At 40.3% G+C, this 21623-nt stretch overlaps 1 long non-coding RNA gene across 1 annotated transcript; it reads right to left on the bottom strand.

Moving 5' to 3' along the window:
- Positions 1–2421: 2421 nt before the first annotated feature.
- Positions 2422–17643, bottom strand: LOC111093791. The gene is made up of 5 exons (XR_005383012.1): positions 17530–17643; positions 8415–8577; positions 7083–7375; positions 4448–4595; positions 2422–2564 (listed from the first exon to the last, which is right to left on the bottom strand). It is a non-coding gene; the product is annotated as an uncharacterized LOC111093791 (long non-coding RNA).
- Positions 17644–21623: the final 3980 nt, after the last annotated feature.

The raw sequence follows: 21623 nt of genomic DNA on the forward strand, positions 1-21623 counted from the left end.
TGCAGGTAGTGAAAACAGTCGCTGTTATTTCCCCACTTCCATTCCTCACATTTAGGCCCTATATCTTCCACAATCTCTAAATAGCCACATTTTCTCCATTTTTAAGATCAAATACAAATGTCACTTACTCTGCAAAGTGTCCTATTCTGCAAGCTAGATGGTCTCTCATCTTCCTCTCCATCGTCACTTCCCTTAATTCTTATACTTCCCGTTTAGGCATTATTTTCCATTCAGTATGGTTCATATGCATGTTTTAGGTCGCCAACTACCCGAGATTATCAACAGATAGGGAATTTGTATTGGTTTCATTTATGTTCTCCTACTGTATTTTGCACTCGGTAATTTATATAGAAGAGTTACAAACAAGCACTTTTATTACAGCAAGACAGATGAATAATAGAAATGCTCATCCTTTAATCATTTTAAATATCTGTATAAGTGCTGCTGTACCAACTTAATACTGTTTGTTATGAATGTTCATTAGTATAATTAGGCCCTTTATTTAAGAAATATAAATAAAATTATAGAAACATTTTTATGAGGAAATATACAATTACAAGGAATGTAATCCTCAAAGAGTTGTAAAATTGTGCTCATTTCTATTTCTTTTAATATTCATGCTTAGATTTTAAATTTTTTTCAACTCAGTCTTAATCTTCAGAAGAAAGATACTAGAACAAAATCCATTTAAATTCTCAGTTGCTATCTAGTTTAAAATCATGTCATTTAAATATACTTAGAATTCCATCTAGCAAACATATTAAGAGGATTATGTCTTCCCTTAAAATAAGCTCATCTTCTTTAGGGCAGAACCAATAATCAACCACTATCATATCTGAGCTTACTAAATGTAGAGCCTTTTAGAAGGCTCATTTATTTTTTATTTTTTTGAAGATTTATTTTCTGGGAAGGAATCACATATTCTACTTTGTGTATCACTTGAAAATTACAGCATCAAGAATATCACTGCAGACTAATAAAGAGAGAAATCTTTTTAGGGAGCTATGGATAGAAGAGGATATAGGACGGAGTTTGCAGTTCACTTTATGAAACTGGCACAGCCCTCGTTCCTAGCTAATTATTTTGAGAAAGAGTAAGCCTACATAGTTTGTTTATTATTAAATCAGGCACAACATACACATGTTCAAAGAACACTTCATGACAGCAAAGTTTGAGATCATTATCCAATTCAACAGAATACATAGGGTGGTATAGTAACAGAAAAAGGCCCTTGAATATTTGAATAATAACCTCTAGAAAAAATGAGATATCTTGGTGCAAATAGACTATTGTTTTTGAAACCAATGTAATGTTTCATAAAGGCATGTAAGAGTATTTTATTTATTTGACTTCATTTTATGCATTTGTTGTTGATTCATTTACAGATGTGAAAACTATATATTATTGTACAGACCTGGGATTTAGAATACTTGAATTTACGTGTTTCTCTGCTAATAGTGTGTGACTCTGGCAAACCTCTATGACTCAGATCTTTGGTTTTCCCTGCCAAACCCCCTATAAATAACACTTGTTTTGTATTAGAGCAGTCTTACTAATCCACTCTTAAACACCCTTCAAACTATTAGAAAAATATAAATTTTACTTTTTTTGAGATTTTTAAAAATAATATAGAGATGCTTTAGTTTAATTTTGCTTGTTATGGAAATGTTAATGACTGAATTATTTCCCCAAATTCATATATTGGACCCCCAACTCTCAATGTGATTATACTGAGAGATTCACAGATATGACCTTTATAGGTAAATAAGATTAAATGAAGTCACAAGGGTGGGGCTCTGATCCAATAGGATTAGTGTACTCTTAAAAGAGGTACCAAAGAGTTCAGGCTCGCACTCTCTTGCTCTCCCTCCCTACCCACCTCTCTATTCCCCTCATCCTCTCCCTCTTCATCTCCTCTTTTCTTTTTTCTTTTCTTTTCTTTTCTTTTCTTTTCTTTTCTTTCTTTTTTTCTTTCTCTCTCTCTCTCTCTCTCTCTCTCTCTCTCTCTCTCTCTCTCTCCCTCTGCCATGTGAAGACATAGTGAGAAGACAGACACCTGCAAGCTAGGAATAGAGTCTCACCGGACCCCAACCATGCTGAACTTAGACTTCCAGCCCCTAGAACTTAAAAAAAAAAAAAATCCTGTTATATCAGGTTGCCCGGTCTGTGGTATTTTATTACATGACAGTCCAGGTAGACTTAATACAGAGAGGACTCAAGATGGCAATAAATATGAGTATTTGTTCTGAGTCAATTAAATTGAAGTAAAATCAACTGGAAACACACTTCTTATAATCACATTCATACAGTGGATTTCCATGCAACTATTAACATAATTATAATTATATGAGAAGATAAACTATATATTTTTTAAAAACTGTATATTAAGTGAAAACTGAAAGTTCTAACACTTACCCAGCATGGGCCCTTATTTTATGTATGCATTTTTATAGCGTATATAAAAATGTCAGTGGTGGTTATCTTTATTCGGTGAGAATACGTGTCATTGTAAATGTCTTCTTTTGGCTTAATTGTTCGTTGTCTTAGATAAGTCCATATTAATTCTGTAACAGAGAAAATTGATTATTTCAGCTTCTAATGTAGTTTGACCAAATTTTAAAATATTACAAGTTAGCACCTCAAAGAGATAAGTGGTAACAAGATAGCAAGAACATTATGCAGGGATAACACAATCCAGATTTGTGAAAATTTTAAATATATTTCAAAGCTGAGGTTCTCAAATGATAATGCCAGGAACACATTTAGACCAGAGAGCTCCTGGTGCAGTCATCAGCAAGCAATTCTCGCAGTGGATAATCTGATCGAATATCTGATCTTCACTCCACCTTTACCCTCAATCCAGCCCTTTTGAAATTCAATCATGGTACTAGGGAACACCAAGTATTTTGCCCTGAGTGTGACAGGGTTAGGAGCACACACGATCAATACTTTATATCACCATACCCTTCGGTGTTTAAACATTCTGATCAGAAACATGTGCGGGGGGAGATGTTGATCAGGAAAAGTCAGGATCTTTCCTTCAGAGTTAAACCCAGAAATATTAAGGTGAGTGTAAAGGGTGGGGCGGAGGTTTGGAATGGGGTAAAGTACACATTTATGCTTATTGAATGACGGACACTAATCGAAGCTCTGTGATCTCCTGGAGCTTATATTCTGGAATAAGATATTAAGTAATTAAGCAATAAACAAGCAAGATAAGTTCAGATGGCTACATGTTAACACATTAACAGGACAAAATGAAGGAGGGAGATGTGATGAAGAGCTCTAGGAAACAGTTTCAATTTGTGTGGTCGGGGCATGTGGGGGGTGCTCTACAAGAGATAATGATGGAAGGGTACCTAAATGACCAGAAAGCAAATTCCATAAGGGATCAGGGGAAGGATATTTCCAGCCACACAGATTTGCAAATACAAAGGCAGAAACAAGCTTGGCATTTACAAAGAACAGGACATTTAAAAGTCCTGTGGCTGGAGCACACAAGCAGGGGAGCAGGTGGTGGGAGAGAAACTTAAAAAGAGCTGACATATGGGTTTGTAGGCCAGAGCAAGGGATTTACATTTTGTTCTGTGTGGAATAGGAAGTCATCAGTGTGGCTTCTGCAGGGTGTATTATGATATGATTCCCATTTGAACATGGCCCTCTGGTTGACCAAATTCATTAAAATCTCATGGAGCTGGGAAACGGAAAATAAGAATGGTTTTTACAAGTGAATCAAGTGAGTATTAGAATTGAATACATTTGAGAAATTTGTCTTATGAGACAAGCGCCAGCCTTAGCTGCCAGGGAGACAATGCTTAAGTCAAGTGAAAATATGTAAGAACCTACAACCTCATATAAATCTATTTGCTCTGAATCTGTCCCAGGGATGTTTTAAAAATAAAAATTTAACGTGGCCTGTGTTTGATCTCTTGGAATTTATATTCCAGGGAGGAAAGTCAACAAAAGATCTTATTTGTTTGATAACAATTAAACAAAAAAAGAACATCATTCCCCATCCCTAAGGAATATAACACTTAACAGCAAATAATAAAAATTAAAAAAAAAAAAAAAGACACCATGACAGGTCCACAGAAAAAACTGCAGCAGAAAGGAAGACTTCTTCCACTTTTTGAACAATGGGCCTGGCATTGCCATTTCGTGCGAGGGCCCACAGATTATGCAACTGAACCTGTTTACAGATTCTCCTCATTCTGTAGAATCAGAAGAAACTCCCCACCTCCAAGAATCATAAAGATGACATAAAATAAAGCACATGTAGTACCTGGCACAAGGCCTAGCAAACGTAGGCGGTCAGTAGGAAATAGTTGCTGTCTGCCCCCTTCCCCCATGCTCCTTGTCATTCATGGATCGTGTCTAGTAAGATGCTTCACCTTCGGGATCCTTGGCCTTCTCACCCATAAAATAAGGAGGCGGGGCAAGATGCTACCTGAGGTTTCACGCAGGGTGGTTTTTCTCTGCCAACCAAAGTGGTCCCCGTGCCAGCATGTCCCAAGAACAAGTCACGGCCACAGTCAGGAGCATCTCGCAGCTTGAAGAATGGCTTCTCTTAACTCCTGAGGCAGCCGACATTGTACCTGGTAAAACCAAGCTTCTGTTCTGAGGAATTCCATTCAAGCTCTTGCACTTGTTTCTAAGGCCTTGGATGTTTTAATTATCAATAAAATGTTAATGTATATATGGCTGCTATTAAAGTCTTCTTATCTCCTTACAAAATAGTTATGCCTGCTTTTTATTTTTTAAATCTGCTGATTAAAATCCTTGCTACTCCAAAAACATAATACACTTTGCATAAAAACCCATATACATCCACATAGAATTCTGGAGCTGCTTTTAAAATAGTGTTGGACATCATGAGGTAGAAACATGTGAAATGGATGATCTCTGCAACTGCAGGAGAAAATTTATAATTATAAGTAACTTTTAAGATATACCATGAGAGGGAAATAATTTAAAAAGCTATATAAGAACATAAAATATTTTTTCCTTGACCTTCCACTTCACTCTTGCATCCCCTCCAAACTGAGAAACTTCTCATCTAAATCTAACCGCAAAATTCACAAAACACGTAGGAATGAATTGGGTGACAAAATGAGAGAACATCTCTACTCTCTGTCAAGGAGTTGAAAAGACAGGAAAACATCTTTATTAAGGGGTAAGGGATTGAATAGGAAACTACAGACCAGGTTTTCAGAAAGGGAAAGTAACTATAGATTTAGGGCTTAAGAACGGAGACTGTTGTCTAAGCAGAATATAAAAAGCAGACTAATTTTTCAAGTGATGATTTCAGTTACCTTAGTAGCGAACAGAATAAATAAACGCATCACTTTGTCATGGGTCAAATCAAATTATAAACGGGCTGGGGAGGATAATTCACATCAATTCTGATATATGTATAACATTTGTGGTATATTTTTCACGTTAGTTACTGAATAGAACACATAAGAGCAGAGGGCTTTACTTGATACAGCCTCAACTACATTCACAGTAAGTCCGTGGCATGAAAGGCTGAGCTTTCCTAAAATCAGTTCTAAGAGGGAGCCTGGTAATTAATTGCTGTCTGCTTTTCAGGAAACATGCTCATTGACTAATTCCCTGTAGCTGTGTAAGATTTAGTAGGGCATAAATTTATTTTAATTTGGGAATGCTCAAGGTTAGACTTCTGGGGGTGTAGAGTGTTGAGACCAAGGAGGTGACGGTCACCCGGGCGGAGCGTGAGGCTTCGGTGGTGGTGCAACGTAGACCTGTCACACTCACGGAAAGACGATGATGCAGCTACAGAATGACAAGGGAATCCATCACAAAGGGTTGCGTAGCTCTTTTCGTGAGAAGCTTATTATATCCCAAGAGGGGAAATGTCATTTACTGGTTAACCTATCTGGTAGCTTTACGTGAGCCGATGAATAAATACGGTCATTCCCGTAATTGAAACGGAGCCTTCCTGAGGGAAGCTGGTAGAGGGCATGGCTGTATTGACAAAGAATCTGGGTGAACTTACTTGCTTTGCATTTTAAAGGATTGGGTCCTTATTATCCTTCGTGTAATTACTATACGACGAAGATGGCACTAATACTACAATAGTGTCCCCACCCGGTGCCATTTATCCGAGGAGATCAAAGGAACTTAGAAACTCGCAACTAAATAATCCACTGTGGTAAGCATCATGGGAGATGCACTTGCCCAACGAACAGCAGAGCAGGAAAAAAATATGTCCTCGGGTTGAAAGGAAAGCAAGTCTAGTTTCCTTAAAGTTATTAACTTTAAATTTAATTTAATTTAAATTTAAATTTGAAATTAAATTAACTTTAAATTAAAGTTATTAACTCTTTAGTTATCCGGCACAGAACTCTCGAGAAGAGGCTGGGTAACCCTGAATGGGTCAATGGTGTATCTAACCGAGGAGCCTAAGAATTGCACCTCCTCAGACCCCCCCCCCCCCGCCCCATATTTACAGCCTCACACCAAAAGACAAATGGGTAAAGCCAAGGTAGAGGACTAAATTCGTTTTTACACGAAACTGAGTTAGCCAGCGTAGGGACAAATTCATAGGGACCCATCGTCTGCAACGGCTGCTAGGGAAGTTGGAGGACATTACAAACAGGACAACTATTTATGGTAAATGGAAGGATATCAGGACTTGGGCCTCCGCTAAGAGTGATACAGAGTGTCAGTCTGAGTAGGACACTTGGTCAGAGGAGAAATAGGGAAGTATTCAGATGTGTGATAGCTCCTTGCTGAGTGACTGTGGTTGACCCTTTATTCTTTCACATCTAAAAAAGCAAAAAATTGGCACTTACTGTTAACCTGTTTTTAACTTGTTTCAAGGTACAATTTATTTCCAACCAGAAAAAGAGATTCCGGAGTTGTTTTTGTAGATTCGGTCATTAACACAAGATGAAATAACCTACGTAAGTCATATTTCCAATTGCAGTAATTTCTGAGATTCACTGTGGCATCCATGGTACCTCACCTGCGGGAGCCACTCCATAAACGCTTGTGGGGTCACGATTATGTGCTATTGTTGTATTTTTACAAAACTTATTTTATATAAACCTAGATAATACCTGGCCTATTAGGTCCCAAGGCGGAAGCGACCCTGCAGTCCTTTCATCACACAGGCAGCATTTTGCAGTTTCCGGATTCTACTGCACATTCTGCTCAGAGTCTAGGTTCCTCCAGACTATTATTATAAAGATTCAACTCTGAGTACGAATACTAATGTATTTTAAAAAGTTCGAAATCATATTCCATTTGTGCGGGAATGCTGAGAGATGATTAGGAGCTGTCCTCCGGGGTTCTCTTCAAGAAACCAGGTGTCTCAGTTCTCAGAAATTGGTCCTTAAGGAGAGATCCGTCTCTGGAATGAGAACAAGGTTAGAGAATCGTATGAATTTTATGCCTTCGTCTTCTGATCAGGTGCCAAGACAACCGCATAAAATACGGCTAAAAAGGAAGCATTAGGAAATGCTAACAAGGTGGAGAATGAACTCAGAAGACAAAGAGTGAAGGGATTTCCGTGAAGGTGTCAAGTGATGCCAGGATTAGGGCGCCTGTGGCCCCGAGGCCTACAGGTCGTTCAAATACTTGAAAACTGGAGCGAGCGCGGTTGGCAGCTTCCTTCTCTTCTAATGGACGGTTCCAAGTGCACACAACGTGCCCCTTTTGATGTCGTGGAAATAACCGTCTGTGCCTCAAATTACCTCCTAAAGATGCGCTTCACGGGGAGTGCGCTGCGGGGGGCGGGGGGCGCCCGCTGTTGAGCCTCTGACAGGATTTAGTTCTTAAAGGGTAAGGGGATCCCAACTAGAGCAGGAGCGCTGACACCGCCCAGCATCCTCCCCCATCACTACGCCTCCCCGGCTGCGGCCCTACATTAGGGCCCCTACACAGGAGCCCCGCTGCAAAAGGGACCTGGTGGCCCTGCGACCCGGGGAGTCCGGGGCGTGGGCGGGGGTGACGCGGGCCGAGGCAGGACGAGTCATCGCCTTCGGTGCCGGGAGGGCAAAGCCCAGGGACCCATTCGATCCCAGAGCAGCGGGGAGCAGCGCCCGTGGGAGGGGAGCCCGTGGGAGGGGAGGCCGTGGGAGCGGAGCCCGTGAGAGCAGAGCCCGTGGGAGGGGAGCCCGTGGGAGCAGATCCGTGGGAGGGGAGACCGTGGGAGCAGATCCGTGGGAGCGGATCCGTGGAAGGGGAGCCCGTGGGAGCGGATCCGTGGGAGGGGAGCCCGTGGGAGAGGAGGCCGTGGGAGCGGAGCCCGTGGGAGCAGATCCGTGGGAGCGGATCCGTGGGAGGGGAGACCGTGGGAGCAGATCTGTGGGAGCACATCCGTGGGAGGGGAGCCTGTGGGAGGGGAGCCCGTGGGAGCGGAGCAGTTCGGAGACGCAACACTTTTCTACCTTGTTTCCTCAGTGAACTTTCATTTTCCGGATGGAATTGCTGCGTCGAGTTGGACCCGCTGCTCCGTGTGCCTCGAGCCCCTCAGTGCAGGTGCTTTGGCCCCCTGATCTGATCACAGAGAGACTTTTAACGCTGGAGAGGATCCCGGAAAATAGGGCTAAACTGGAGGAATTAAAACATAGGTCAAGGATCAGGGTGTTTCTTTCCTGGGAGAAAAAATATCTGGGAATTTAATTCTTGCAGTTACCCTGCTTAAAATAAAGACTTTCACTCTGACTGTAAGAAACCCGGTTACACATTGACTTAACTGATTTTGTTTTGTTTTGTTTTGTTTACTTAATTGTTCCACCCACACGGGTGGGCCTGGCAGGTCAGCTCCCCTCCAGGGAAACAGCTCCACCAGCCCGAGTTAGTTCTGACCTTCGCAGGGGCCTTTGCCCTGGTCTCCACTCAGGCGGGTCGCTGGGGTGGGCCCCCACCCCCACCCCCACCCCCCACCCCCGCCCAGCACACGAGGTTATTTAACACATTTTTCCTACAGTTATATTTCTTGTCTCGGTCTTAGTTCCATCACGGAATCTAGCGACTTCCACGTGATTCTTGAATATTTGTCTACCTTAAGATTCAGCATTTTTACTCTTTACTGTAAAGTTCTATGGGTTTTGACAAACACATTGTCATTTTCCCACCACGACCGAATCACAGAGAACAATCTCAGTAAACTGCCTCGCCCCTAAGTTTCCTGTGCTACATCTATTCGATTCTTCCAACTCCCAAAACTACTGGAAATCACTGATCTTTTGAACCTGTGTCGAGTTTTACCTTTTCCAGAATGCCACGTAATTTGAATCATACGTCATTGCTGTCTTCAGTGTAGTTTCCTTCACTTAGCAAAAGATGCATTTAAGATTTACCCAAATACATTTCTTCATGACTTGATAGCTCACACCTTTTATGACAGAATTGCATCCCCTTGCATGGATGCGCTTAGATTATTTATCCACGCACCCTTGGAGGACGTCTCGGCTGCTTCCAGTTTGGGACTGTTAGGAATAAATCTTTTGTGACTTTTATATTCCATTTGGGGTGTGTGTGTGCGTAAGTTTTCAAATCAGGTGGATAAATATTTAGCAGCACAATTTCTGGATTATGTGGTAAATCCTATGTTTAGCTTGTAAGAAACTCCTCCACTGTCATCTTCCAAAGTGACCATATCATTTTGCATTTCCACCAGCAATAAATGAGCATTCCTACTGCTCTGCACCCTCACCAGCAGAATATTCTCATGATTTTTGGAAGGAGATTTTAAATATTTGAATAAGTCTATAGTGTAATCTTGTCGTTCTTCTAATTTGCCTTTTCCTAATGACAAATAATGTTGGGCGTCTTTTACATATGAACTTCTATCTTCTATGATGCCATTTATATATCTTCTATGGTGAGATATTTGTCCAGAACTTTTGCTCATGTTTTAATTTGTTTGTTTCCTCCTTGTTGAGTTTTATGGGAATTTTGTCTATTTTGATTGCAAATCCTATTTCAGATCGTTTTTTTCAAATGTGTTCTCTTAGTCTGTGGCTTGCCTTTACATTCTTTTAACATTCCTTTTTTGAGTAGAAGCTTTTAATTTCAATAAAGCCCAAATTATCTATTTTTTTAAGGAACATCCTTTTGATATCATATCCAAAAATAAATCCCCAAGCCCAGGTTCCCGTAGATTTTGTTTTAGAGAGAGAGAGAGAGACAGGGAGCGCTGTGCAGGCAGGGTAGGGGCAGAGGGAGAAGGGGAGTCTCCAGCAGACTCCATGCTGAGCTTGGAATCCAAGGCAGGGCTCATATCACAGCCCTGAGGTGACGACCTGAGCTGAAACCCAGAGTCAGATACTCCACGAACTGGGCCACCAGGGTGCCCCTTGAGTTAACCGTTGTGTAACGTATAAGGCCTGTGTCTCAGATCCTTTCAGGGCCTAGTAAATGGCATATGAGATAAATGGATGTTTAACAAGGTGATGCACAGCGGCGTTTTTAAAAGGTAATGGGGAAGAGAATAAATCAGTCACGGCTCCCAGTACTCTGGCTGTGAGCTCTCTGTGTAGAATTCAGTCTTCAGGAGCTGACGTGAACAGGATGGAGTACAGAATCTGTGGATCTTGTACCTCTGATGTTACAGATTATTTGGTACACTTTTAAAAAATCACAAAGCAAGCTAAATTGCAATAAAAAATATTGTTAGATGTTGTATATATTTTTAAGCTGTGCAAAGTGGTGTGTAAGTGCTGATTACCAAAAGGACACACACATCTTGCTGCTCAACCAATGACATGGCTAAAGGTATGAGGGTGAGGAAGTTAAGAAAACTGCTTTGATGGGCTCTGGGTGCAAGTCAGTATCCTGAAACACAACAAACGCAAATCGAGAAAATTAGAAATAAAGGTGATAAGAGGAGCCTAGCTGAACCCTGTTAAAATTCATTCAGACAATATCGCCTTGACAAGGAATTGGTGGGAATATTTAAGATATTGAATCACAAAAAGAAAATAAACTGGGAATCAATACAAAAACTGTGAAGGCACGGAAATAGGAACAAGGGGCCAGTACTTTATGATTCAGTGAATTCTGGTTCAACCATGATTTGCTGAGACGCTGTGCCATGTGCCTGGGTGATGGGAAGCTCAGGGACACAGTTGGCTTCTCTTAGGGCCTCACCACCCAATAGGCGTGCTCAGATAATATAAGAGGCATGTCAAAGTGACTTACGTACAGAATAGGTGCCAGCTCACTAAAGAATTTAAAATTGTGATGCAAGAGCCTTCCAAGTAGAAAGAGCAGCAGATGCAATAGTAGGAAGCTGCATTGTATATTCTGGCATTTATAAGCAATTCAGCAATTTTGGACCATAAAACAGAAGAGATTTTTTTTAAACCCATTTTTCTTAATCTCATATTCTTTTATAAAGAGATATCCATGTGGGATCTGGTGATCTTACTGTGCCCATAAATAGTAAACATACCTTTAAGTCTGTTTACTAGAACTCATCAAATAAATGATTCTTCTCTTTGAATCCAAACTGAAATGAAAAAAAAAATTCTTGTGCCTTGTCTGTCTACCTCTTGAAAATGTGAAGCATATAGAATGAGTCTATTCAGATTCATTTCTACTCCTTCATTTTGATGCCAGTCACATACCGTAGAAAGCCCAAAGATACCGGTTAAAAAAATAAGGGAAAAAAATACACATAAATTATGTCAACCATATTACTGACAGCTCCTAGATGGTAACCCACTATAATTACAGCATTTTAAGCACCATTATCGAACCATCTATACATCTCTATAGCATTCCTCTAAGTATGTAAGATCATGGAGAAGATCTTAAAACAAAATAGTAACCAAAAAAAGCAACCAAATCCTTCCAGTTTTGTGCTGGAGCTGGGCTGTGAAGTTCAGGGAAGCCAGCTGGGTATGTTCCTTTCTCAACCCCACATTCAGTGACCTCACAGCAGCAGGTTGAAACTGGCCACGGTGGAAGGATGCACGACGGGATTATTTTCTTTATAACTGTCTTTCCATATTGGAAGAGATTATTCCAGAGTTTACAGACCTCGTGAATATGTCATTAAAAAGCCTGCACGCTCAGAGAAACCTTAAAAATAGAGGAGGAACGCTTGATCGTATAAATAAAGTGATGATATGTTTTGGAAATCCTTGCTGCTACGGACACTGAAAAATTTGCTTCCAACAGAGAGGAAGTCCCCCCAAAATGGAAGTTTTCATGTCAACCAGGAATAATGGTATCTAACACATCAGCATTGCTCTGACCCGCGCGTTCTGAGGCAGAGGACTTCGGGGGCTGCTAGCACATGAAGTTCCTTGAGGTGAATCGCACTGAGATTCAGAATCAAATATGCCCCATGTAGGAAAAGGACAGGAGGCCTGTGAGTTTCCACAATTCGTCTGTATTCTGTGTATTAAGCTGTCAGGGACTATCTAAATCACTTCCTTTTCTGTCACTCTGTCTTTGGACAACATCCTTTGAGACACAACAGCATTCAGCGACGACCTTTCCCTCTGGGGGGGGGGGCGCCCCCCAAAGTCTCAAAATGATATGTAAATCCTGCAATTCATCATGCTCTGTGTAGTACAGGTTTAATTCTTCCTCCTAGGCCCCAATCTGCTGAAACATTACTCTGATATACAGTACAAAAGCGGTAACAAAGATGTTCATATCGGCCCATTGTGAGTTGGTGGCAGGCGGGGAACTCGTGAAGCCCACGGGGACAATAGCTGCAGTTTGAACGGGCTGCTGGGATGCTAAGACGCGGACAAAGGGCCCGTGAAAGGCCGCCGCGGAGGAATGCTCGGCCCGCATTGTGCGCCCCAGCAATCCCGGCTCACAGGGTGGATTTGCATCCCTAATGGGGTTCAGGCTCTGTTTGTGAAAGGCCCGCGCCCGCCTGACCCCGCGTCGGGACAGCGCATGATACCCGGCGCGGCCCAGTATCCTGGGAAAATGCGCCAACTTAAAAGAAGCAAAGGAAGGCAAGAGGAAGGGAAAAAATGAAAGGCTTGAGGCAGTTTTGGTGGTACTTAGCGGCGAAAATTACTTTGGCAAATAATAGAACCTACTGCTGGTAATTACTGCTAACAAGCTTCCCCCAGCCCAAATGTGACACTTGGGCTGATGTGAGAAAAGCTGATATAGGCCAAGCTTATTAAGCTTGAATGAAAGGGAACCTTTTCCCTGTGAAAATATAGCAACTCGGGAGCTTGCAAATCTTGTAATCTAGTGTTACCAATTATTCAGTAAAACAGAAAAATGGCGCTGCAATATTTTAAATGCTTCTCGGATTTAATTCAGTATGGGGCCTTAATCCCAGGCAACTGTAATCAGGAACATGGTTGGTTTCCTAAACATGCACTCTCAGTTCCAAACAAAATATTGTGGGTACTTAATCTTCTACTTCATACTAGGGACCAGTGGGGAAACCTTTCATACTTGATGTCCAGCAGATAACCTGGCAAAACACTTGTTTGGGGGGGGCGAGATCAAAGGGGAGACAACAACAACAACAAAAAAAAAACAGTCATAATCTGAAACAAGGCAACAGAATCTTGCTCAAACATGTTCATGACTTATTCATGATCTTAATTTTAAATTTAATTTTGTGTGGTTTGACATAGGAATGTCAACTTCCTCATCAACCTTAAAATTGCTTTAATTAGCGTGAGAAAGTGCTCACATGCGTTTATAGTATCTTTAATTATTATATTAATGAAATATTGTGCTTTATTTGAAAGTAAACTCATATTTCATGAGTAAAAACGAGCAGGAAAATAACAGACATCTCAGAAATGTATTTTATGTATTAGTATATTTACTGAATACGGGAAAAGATCATATTCTTTACTTAGGACACAAGCATTTGTTAAAACATGAGTGTTTCTTGTGGGTAGCAATAATTACTTGAAAGATAAATGCTTAAATCAGCATTTGGTTAAGTTGCATTAGAATTATCTGCCATAGTCATCATCTTTACACACTTATATTGTCGCAGATTTTAAAAAATATTATGATTGACTCTCTGATATAAAGGACACCTTTACTATCTAGCAAACTACAGAAATTTTAAGTATAAACTCATTTAATCCAGTGAAACAAAATCATATGCTGCTGTGGATCTAAAAGGGTTCAATTGCAACTTAATTTTAAAGTTTGCAGTGTAGTTTGACTTGATAATCCATTAGTCCATTGCTTGAGTGTACCAGATGAAGTTTCCAATAATTTGCTTTGCTGTAGCCTAATTACAATGGCCATGTAGCAACACTAAGAGATGTTGTACACAGCATCATTTAGGAGTTAGTATAGACATTTAGTCTGTATTTTTACAATATGACTATTTTACAAGTTGCTTAAAGCACATTTTTAAAATGTGCAAAGTAGCAAAGCCAAAAAGTCACCCATTTATGTAATTATTCATTTTGAAATATGCATGTTTAGTTCTAAGGCTCTATTGTGTTTTATGATTATGTTGCCTTTCAATTCACAATGTCCTTCATTCAGTAGAGTGCTGACTGTCCATACGTGTGGGACTGGGGCCATGTGCTATAGGTAAGCTGTTCACTCAGCAATCAGGACAGCGAACATAGGTTTTGAAAATTTTGCACTAAATGAACAGAGTGAGTTTTTAACATTTCCTTAGATAAAAAGTAAATAATAAAAAATGGAGGATCAGATCACTAAAATATTACATATTAAATTTATGACAACTCAAGTTCGTTAAAGGACTCCTACCATGTGTTACTAACCAAACTTAATGCTGTTCTTTTTTTTTTTTTTTTAAATTTTTAAAAATTTATTCATGAGAGACACAGAGAGAGAGGCAGAGACACAGGCAGAGGGAGAAGCAGGCTTCATGGGGGAAGCCCGATGTGGGACTGGATCCAGGGACTCCAGGATCACTCCCTGAGCTGAAGGCTGGCACTCAACCGCTGAGCCATCCAAGGATCTCTGTTCTTTTATTGAATTAATTCCTATGTGGAATTATCTATTTTATCATTCCTGTGCTGTTGCAAAATTGCGAAGAAGATGTCTATTCCTTTATTAGGATGTTTGTGTAAGCTGTGATTATTATCATGTAAAACTTGTTTTTAAATAACTCTGCATATGACTTATCTCCTACCCTTTTCTAGTAAGATGGTAAGTAAATCTAATCAAATGATTTCATCACTTACAGAAGGTAGTAAACACACAACAATCTAGTACTTATAAAGCCTACTGCTTATGTGCACCTTTGATCTAGACCAACTGTGGTTTGAGGTCTTTTAAAGGGAAATAAAATTGCTCAGGAGAACGTTGTTTGCAGTCAATGAAGTACATTTTGCAAAAGATGATTAATCTGTGATTTTAAAAAGTCAATTTAATTTTCAAACTTTACAAAAGGATAATCATTTTATAATATATTGTAATAAAGAATTCTCTCTCTGTCTAGTGCAACAATCAGTGAAAAAAATGGAGAATATGGCCTTTCCTCAGTTTTCTTTTTAAGTCATGTAAGTTTTTTCAGGTGGAAGTTTTTGTGGACGCTTATGTGTGTGTGTGTTTTAAGATGTTACCTTTGCCTTGAAGCACAATGCATACATTTAGCATAAATGAATACTTTAATTAATTCAGACCATTGCTGTCCTGATGGGAACCACACAGGATATTGAGGCTGCAATAAGAGGAAGTGTATGTCCTCAGTGATGCTTCATGGCAAAAAATAAAAATAAGTATGTAAAGGAAAGGGATGAAGCAATGAGGCCAGGTGCGAGAACAAGTCAGAGAGAGAGGGTGAGATAGAAGGGGGCTGAGGCAGAGTTGGAAACGCCTTGGCGGGGAAGTGAAGAGAGGGGAGAAGCTGGCAGAAACAGAGGGTAGGGAGAGGTAGGACACTCGTGCCTCCGCAGTGCCAACACTGTAATTCATGATTTTCTTGACTCGGTATTCTCTAGTATAACTGAAACAGAAAACGTTCTGCTGGTGATGCATTTCATCTAATTCATAATTCCATCTAAGACTTCACCTAAGTCCTAATCTGAGGCATTTTGGTTCATCACAGGGAAAGCCTGTAGTTAGAAACAGACGTTATGAGAAAATGAGCTTTTCAGAGCTCTGTGAACATACTGCTATGGAGAAAAAAAAATGACAAACATAGTGATAAGACTGTATTAAGTTTGAAACAACCATGCAAACAAATTTGAGGGATCATCATATTCCTTAAGTAATGTATTGTTTTTGAGGGATATGAGAGATAAAATTAAGGGAAGTACTACTGTATGGGGTAGAATGCTGAAACTGATTTAAATATTTTACTGTGCAAAAATACGTGTCCAAAATTAGGTATAAAATATAGGTATAAAATATAATAAATATGTTAAATAATATATTATTTTTAAACCAATTTTTTTACTATAGAGGTATTATTCTGAGTGAAATAAGTCAATGGGAGAAACAATTATCATACGGTTACAGTCATATGTGGAAATAGCAAAAGGGTCTATAAGGGAAGGAGGGGTACTGGGTGGGGAAAAATTAGAGAGGGAGACAAACCATGAAAGACTTCTAAGTCTGAGAAATGAACAAAAGGTTGGAAAAGGGGAGGTGGGTGGGGGGATGGGGTAACTGGGTGACAGGTACTGAGGAGGGCACTTGATGGGATGAGCACTGTATGTTGGCAAATTGAAGTTACATAAAAAAGTTTTAAACCTTAAAAAATAAAAAGAAGTAAATTAAATAAATAAAAATCAATAAATGGGCTACTCCACTGCCTGAAGAAGGGGAAGAAGGTGGAGGAGAAGGGGGAGGGGGAGGAGGGGGGGGAGGAGGAGGAGGGGAAGGGGAAGGAGAAGAAGAAGAAGAAGAAGAAGAAGAAGAAGAAGAAGAAGAAGAAGAAGAAAACAGTCAAACAGACCTAAAAGAAGACTCCCCCGAGGTCATGAGAGTCGGCATTCGTGCCCCTTCCTTCCCCTTCCGCTCCCTCCTATTCCCCATCCTCTCCTCATCCCCATCCTCCTCCTCCTCTCACTCCTCCCCTCCACCTAATCCTCCTCCCCCCTGCCCCTCCTCCCCCCTCCCCCCTTCTTCTTCTTCTTCGCTCCTTCCCTGTTCAAGTTAACAGCCTCTTCTCCACTCCTCCGTGACCTGCCTTCGCAGAAGCCGGTCTGATGAGGAGAAGAAAGACTTTTCAGACATCTAAGCGGACGCCGGGCACGATCACGGATGAGACGGGTCACTAAAACAGCCGCGGACGGGGTGGCACGGAGCTCTGGCGGAATTCTCAGCGGTCCAGTCTCACGCCCTGTGCGCTGTCCTTGGGTCCAGCTGTGCGAGGGTTGTTCCTTGGACCCCCCTCCCGTCCACCCACACAGCCAATCCCTGGGGACCTCTGCGGCCTCTTTGGCTTCCAGCTCGTTCCCTTTCCCGACGCAGCCTGCACACCCACGGCCCCCCAGCAGCCTCCCGTTGGTCACCGTCGTGGGGGTCCGGGGGCGGCACCCTCCCCCTCCCGCCCCCTCTGCAGGCCCCCACCCCCCCGCGTCCGCACCGTCCGGGCCCCGCGCAGCCCCGCAGACGCACCGCGGCCCCTTGAGGGGCGCCCCCTCGCAGCCGGGACAGCTTTCCCCGGGGTCACACCGGGTCGTGGGCCGCCCGAGGGCCACGGGGTCCCTGCAGCCCTTGCTCTTCCTCTCGGCGCCGCCTTGGACCTGCGACCTTTCCTATTGTGACACCTGCCCAGCCCCCACCTGCGAGCAGTGCCCCCGAGACGTCTCGGTCCCTAGCGCCGAACAAGCCTGCACGTTGCTAGAATATTTGCGGAGTGAAGTCGCGTCTTTTACCTCCCACGGGTGCATAACGCATTCCCTCCCACACTGACACGGAAAAATTAACACGAATAAATTGGATACGTGCGAAAAGAGAGATACCAAGTGTCTTTAACGTCAACAGGTCATCAAGAGAAAAAATATTGCCCTCCTTTAAAAAAAATTGCATTGATAAAACAGTTACAACACCTTTAGTGACAAAAATCAGTATATCCTTTAAGTAAACTGGTCATTCTCAATAGGAGGTCCAATTTATTACCTTGAGGGATTTATTTCCAAGTTAGTATTTTAAAAATCAGAAAATGGAAAATATATCCCTCAGATAATCCTTAGGTTTTAATTGCCTGCACTAGAAATATAAATGCAGGTAAATTCTGTTTCACATACTAGCCTTTGGGATATGCCTTTGAAAATGAGTTTCTTTCATATAATCTTTCCTTGAAAATAATATTTCTGCTTTGATATATTACAGGATATGACAATTCTTACAGTAATATTTTAGATCAATACAACATGTACCTTCGTAATGAAATTTATAAAACCTGTAACTTCTGACACTACAAGAAGCAACATGTTACGAGATGGATAGACTCATTAGCCTTAGACTTTTCTTTCTTTTTTTTTTTTTTAAAGATTTTATTTATTTATTCATGATAGACCTAGAGAGAGAGAGAGGCAGAGACACAGGCAGAGGGAGAAGCAGGCTCCATGTAGGGAGCCCGACGTGGGACTCGATCCCGGGTCTCCAGGATCACACCCTGGGCCCAAGGCAGGCACCAAACTGCTGAGCCACCCAGGGATCCCCTAGCCTTAGACTTTTCATAGAGAAAATACTACAGGCATCCTGAAACAGAAAAAAAAAAAAAAAAAAAGGTTTAATTTCTAGTGGACATTTTGACATAATTCTTCATTTCTTGTTATTTTGCCCAGCTGAAAGGCTATCATTTTTTCAGTTCCTTCACTCAAGATATTAGCATATAAGTAAAAACCCTCAAAATTGTTATAATGCTATAATGTTATAATTTTAAAAGAATTTCATTCATTCTTTCCATACCGAAATTAAAGTAATTGTTGATGTACTTTAGAATGAAGTTACAGAATTTTTTAAATCTCCTATTTCTTTCCCAAATTCAAAGAATAATCATTAAAAAGTGACTATTATAAATAATAAATAAATAAAGTGGCTTTTATCGAATTTGTTATGATTTAACTGGAGTATGCATTAAAACTCTCTTAGAGTTAACAATGAACTTAGTAAACACCACTCCATAGTGGCTGAATATCTTGTTTTGAAGATAAAAGTGAGATATAAAAAAATGAAGTGTCAATTTACATATTTGCTTTTTTAATTTTTAACTACTTCCCTTCATTCTGTGACTACTACAGAACATTAAAGCTAATCTCAAAACTTAGTCTCATCCAAAATTATGATAAAATGATGTATTCTTCTATTTTCCTTAGTGTTTCTGTCACTGTAACAAGTGTCTAAATATAAAAGCAGCAACAATAGGCTGCTTAGTTTCTCTTATTCTTTGAAAGAGTATTTTGCTGATTTACCAACATCTTGGTGAAAATGGCTAAAATCTTATACTCAAATTTCCTATTTGCGTTATTAACAAGTGTGGAAGAGTCATTAATAACTGGCTGCTTTAAATTATTTCAAGCCTTCTGAATATTGTCCCCAGTGCAAAATAACAGGCCTACATCGGGCTTGGCTTCAGGACTTGAGGTGTCTTTTGTGTGGTCTCTACAAATTCCTACATCATGATGTGAAAATATTTTTGTATCAAATAACATGGTGCTATACAAAACTAACTTAATTTTTAACACGGCTTTCATGTATTATGGAATCTTCCATTCGTTTTCAATATTTAACAGACTGCTATGAAAATGTGAGAGAAAACACAATAACTTTTCTCATTTCACTTCAACATTTTATGTGAAAATTATAGTACCATTTTAATGAAATGCTCAAAATCTTTTACTTCCCCAAATTAGTTTTAGGTTTCTTTTCCAAAAAAAATGGAGGAGTTTATTTCTTATATTCTGGATAGAATAGCATGGCGGTCAAATGTATTTTTGTGGGAATTTTAAGACTACCTATGGAGTAATGCCTTTAAGGCTCCCATAACCTTGTCAGGCCACCTTTTGGAGCTATTTCATCTGCTTCCACATGACAACGACAAAAATTTGCACGTTGAGTTTCTGTTGTAGCAAAGGACAAAGACAACATACGTTTTTGAACTTGAATTTTTTCAGATGATAATAGCATTTTGTCTCCTTGGTGTTTCTTTCTTTCTTTTTTTTTCCCGCCTCTTACCAACCGGGTGACTCGCTGAAGGGAATAAAGAGAGAAGGCTTCATCCAGGGGAAGCCACCGATATCATTGGCAAGTGAAGCTCACGACAAGTGAGATATTGTACAGGCAAACACAAAATGAGCTTTCACGCAGGGCTCTGTCAGTGTCATTCAGCTTTGCCTGAATGGATAACCCTCTCATGATTTATCTTCCATTCATCAAGTCAATGCCTGGTATCTTTTCAGTGGTGATGGATAAGACCTTGCTAAATTGAGTACTGCCTGCTGAGCATTGTGGAGCCTGAGAACTGAACAGGAAGGGGATCCAGTCATATTTCATTCATAGAGTAAGTCAGCCATTCTCAGTAGACCTAAGGACGGGGGGTCACACAGAGCATTGTTTCAGCTGGCCCATTGGGCTGGACCAGAGGGTAGTCAGGACCCATCTGGTTTCCTGGACTTGAAAGTCAAGTACGAGTAGGGGATATTAGTAGCTTCCACAACAGACCAAGTGGAAAATAGAAAATCAATTTGTTAAGAAGGAGCTACTACTCTGTCAAGTCTTGTTCTAGATGATAAATATTCAGCTAGCCCCTTTCAAACATCATGCTTATTTCATTGTGAAAAATGACTATATCAGATACACATTTCCCCAAAAATTTGACTAAAAAAAGTGATTAAACCTCACTTCAGCAGTGAGCCCGGCTTATTCAGTTTTATATTCCTCAGCTACTGGCATAGAAGAATATCTAGGTCAGTGAACGTCAATAGGTAGATGGAAATGTGACAATAACAGAGTGATGTAAGGAAGATGGAGAAAGGGAAGGAAAGAAAGAAGAAAAGGAGAATACTACATTCATATGTTTAACTAGGGATTGAAGTGTGGGCATGCATTTCTAAGCACAGTGTCTTTTTTCTACTTTAATAAAAGTCAACCTGGAAACTTTCTGAAATGCTCGCTTGAATGTGCGGTGTTTACAGAAAGCATCTACTTAAATCTCCTTCACAGATGTGGTATATTTGGTCCCCTAGATAATTGCCCCCGCCTCCCATTTAAAGACATAGGTGCATTGTTTTAATCCAAACGTGAGTACAGTTCCTTCACTAAAGTTCCGAACTTCAGGTATCCTTTACATGAGAAAATGATCAAATATCTTCTGTTCATCAAATCATGACTTTAAAATGCCAGTGTGTACGCTTACAATCACTGCCACAGTATACAGTGTTCAAACACATGAATACTGCAAATGAAGAACACCTGCAAAAAAAAAAAAAATAGGGACCGTTATCACCATATGGTACCAAAAGTAAAGAAAAAATTAACAGAACAAACACAAATAAACACAAAAGATAAAACAAATAATAAAACATCTTATATCCTAATGCTCTCAAGATTAAAACATTTATGATTATTTATTTTATCCACTCATAAAAAATTCCGGAAAAGTAAAGTTCCATGTAAAAATATTATTTTCTTTATTTTAGTGTCTGCTTTTAAAATTTTATTAATGGATTCCTAACATTACATCAATAACAAATGGAAAAGATATT

The sequence above is a fragment of the Canis lupus genome, chromosome 33 (assembly GCF_011100685.1).
Source record: "Canis lupus familiaris isolate Mischka breed German Shepherd chromosome 33, alternate assembly UU_Cfam_GSD_1.0, whole genome shotgun sequence".
Taxonomy (NCBI): Eukaryota; Metazoa; Chordata; class Mammalia; order Carnivora; family Canidae; genus Canis; species Canis lupus.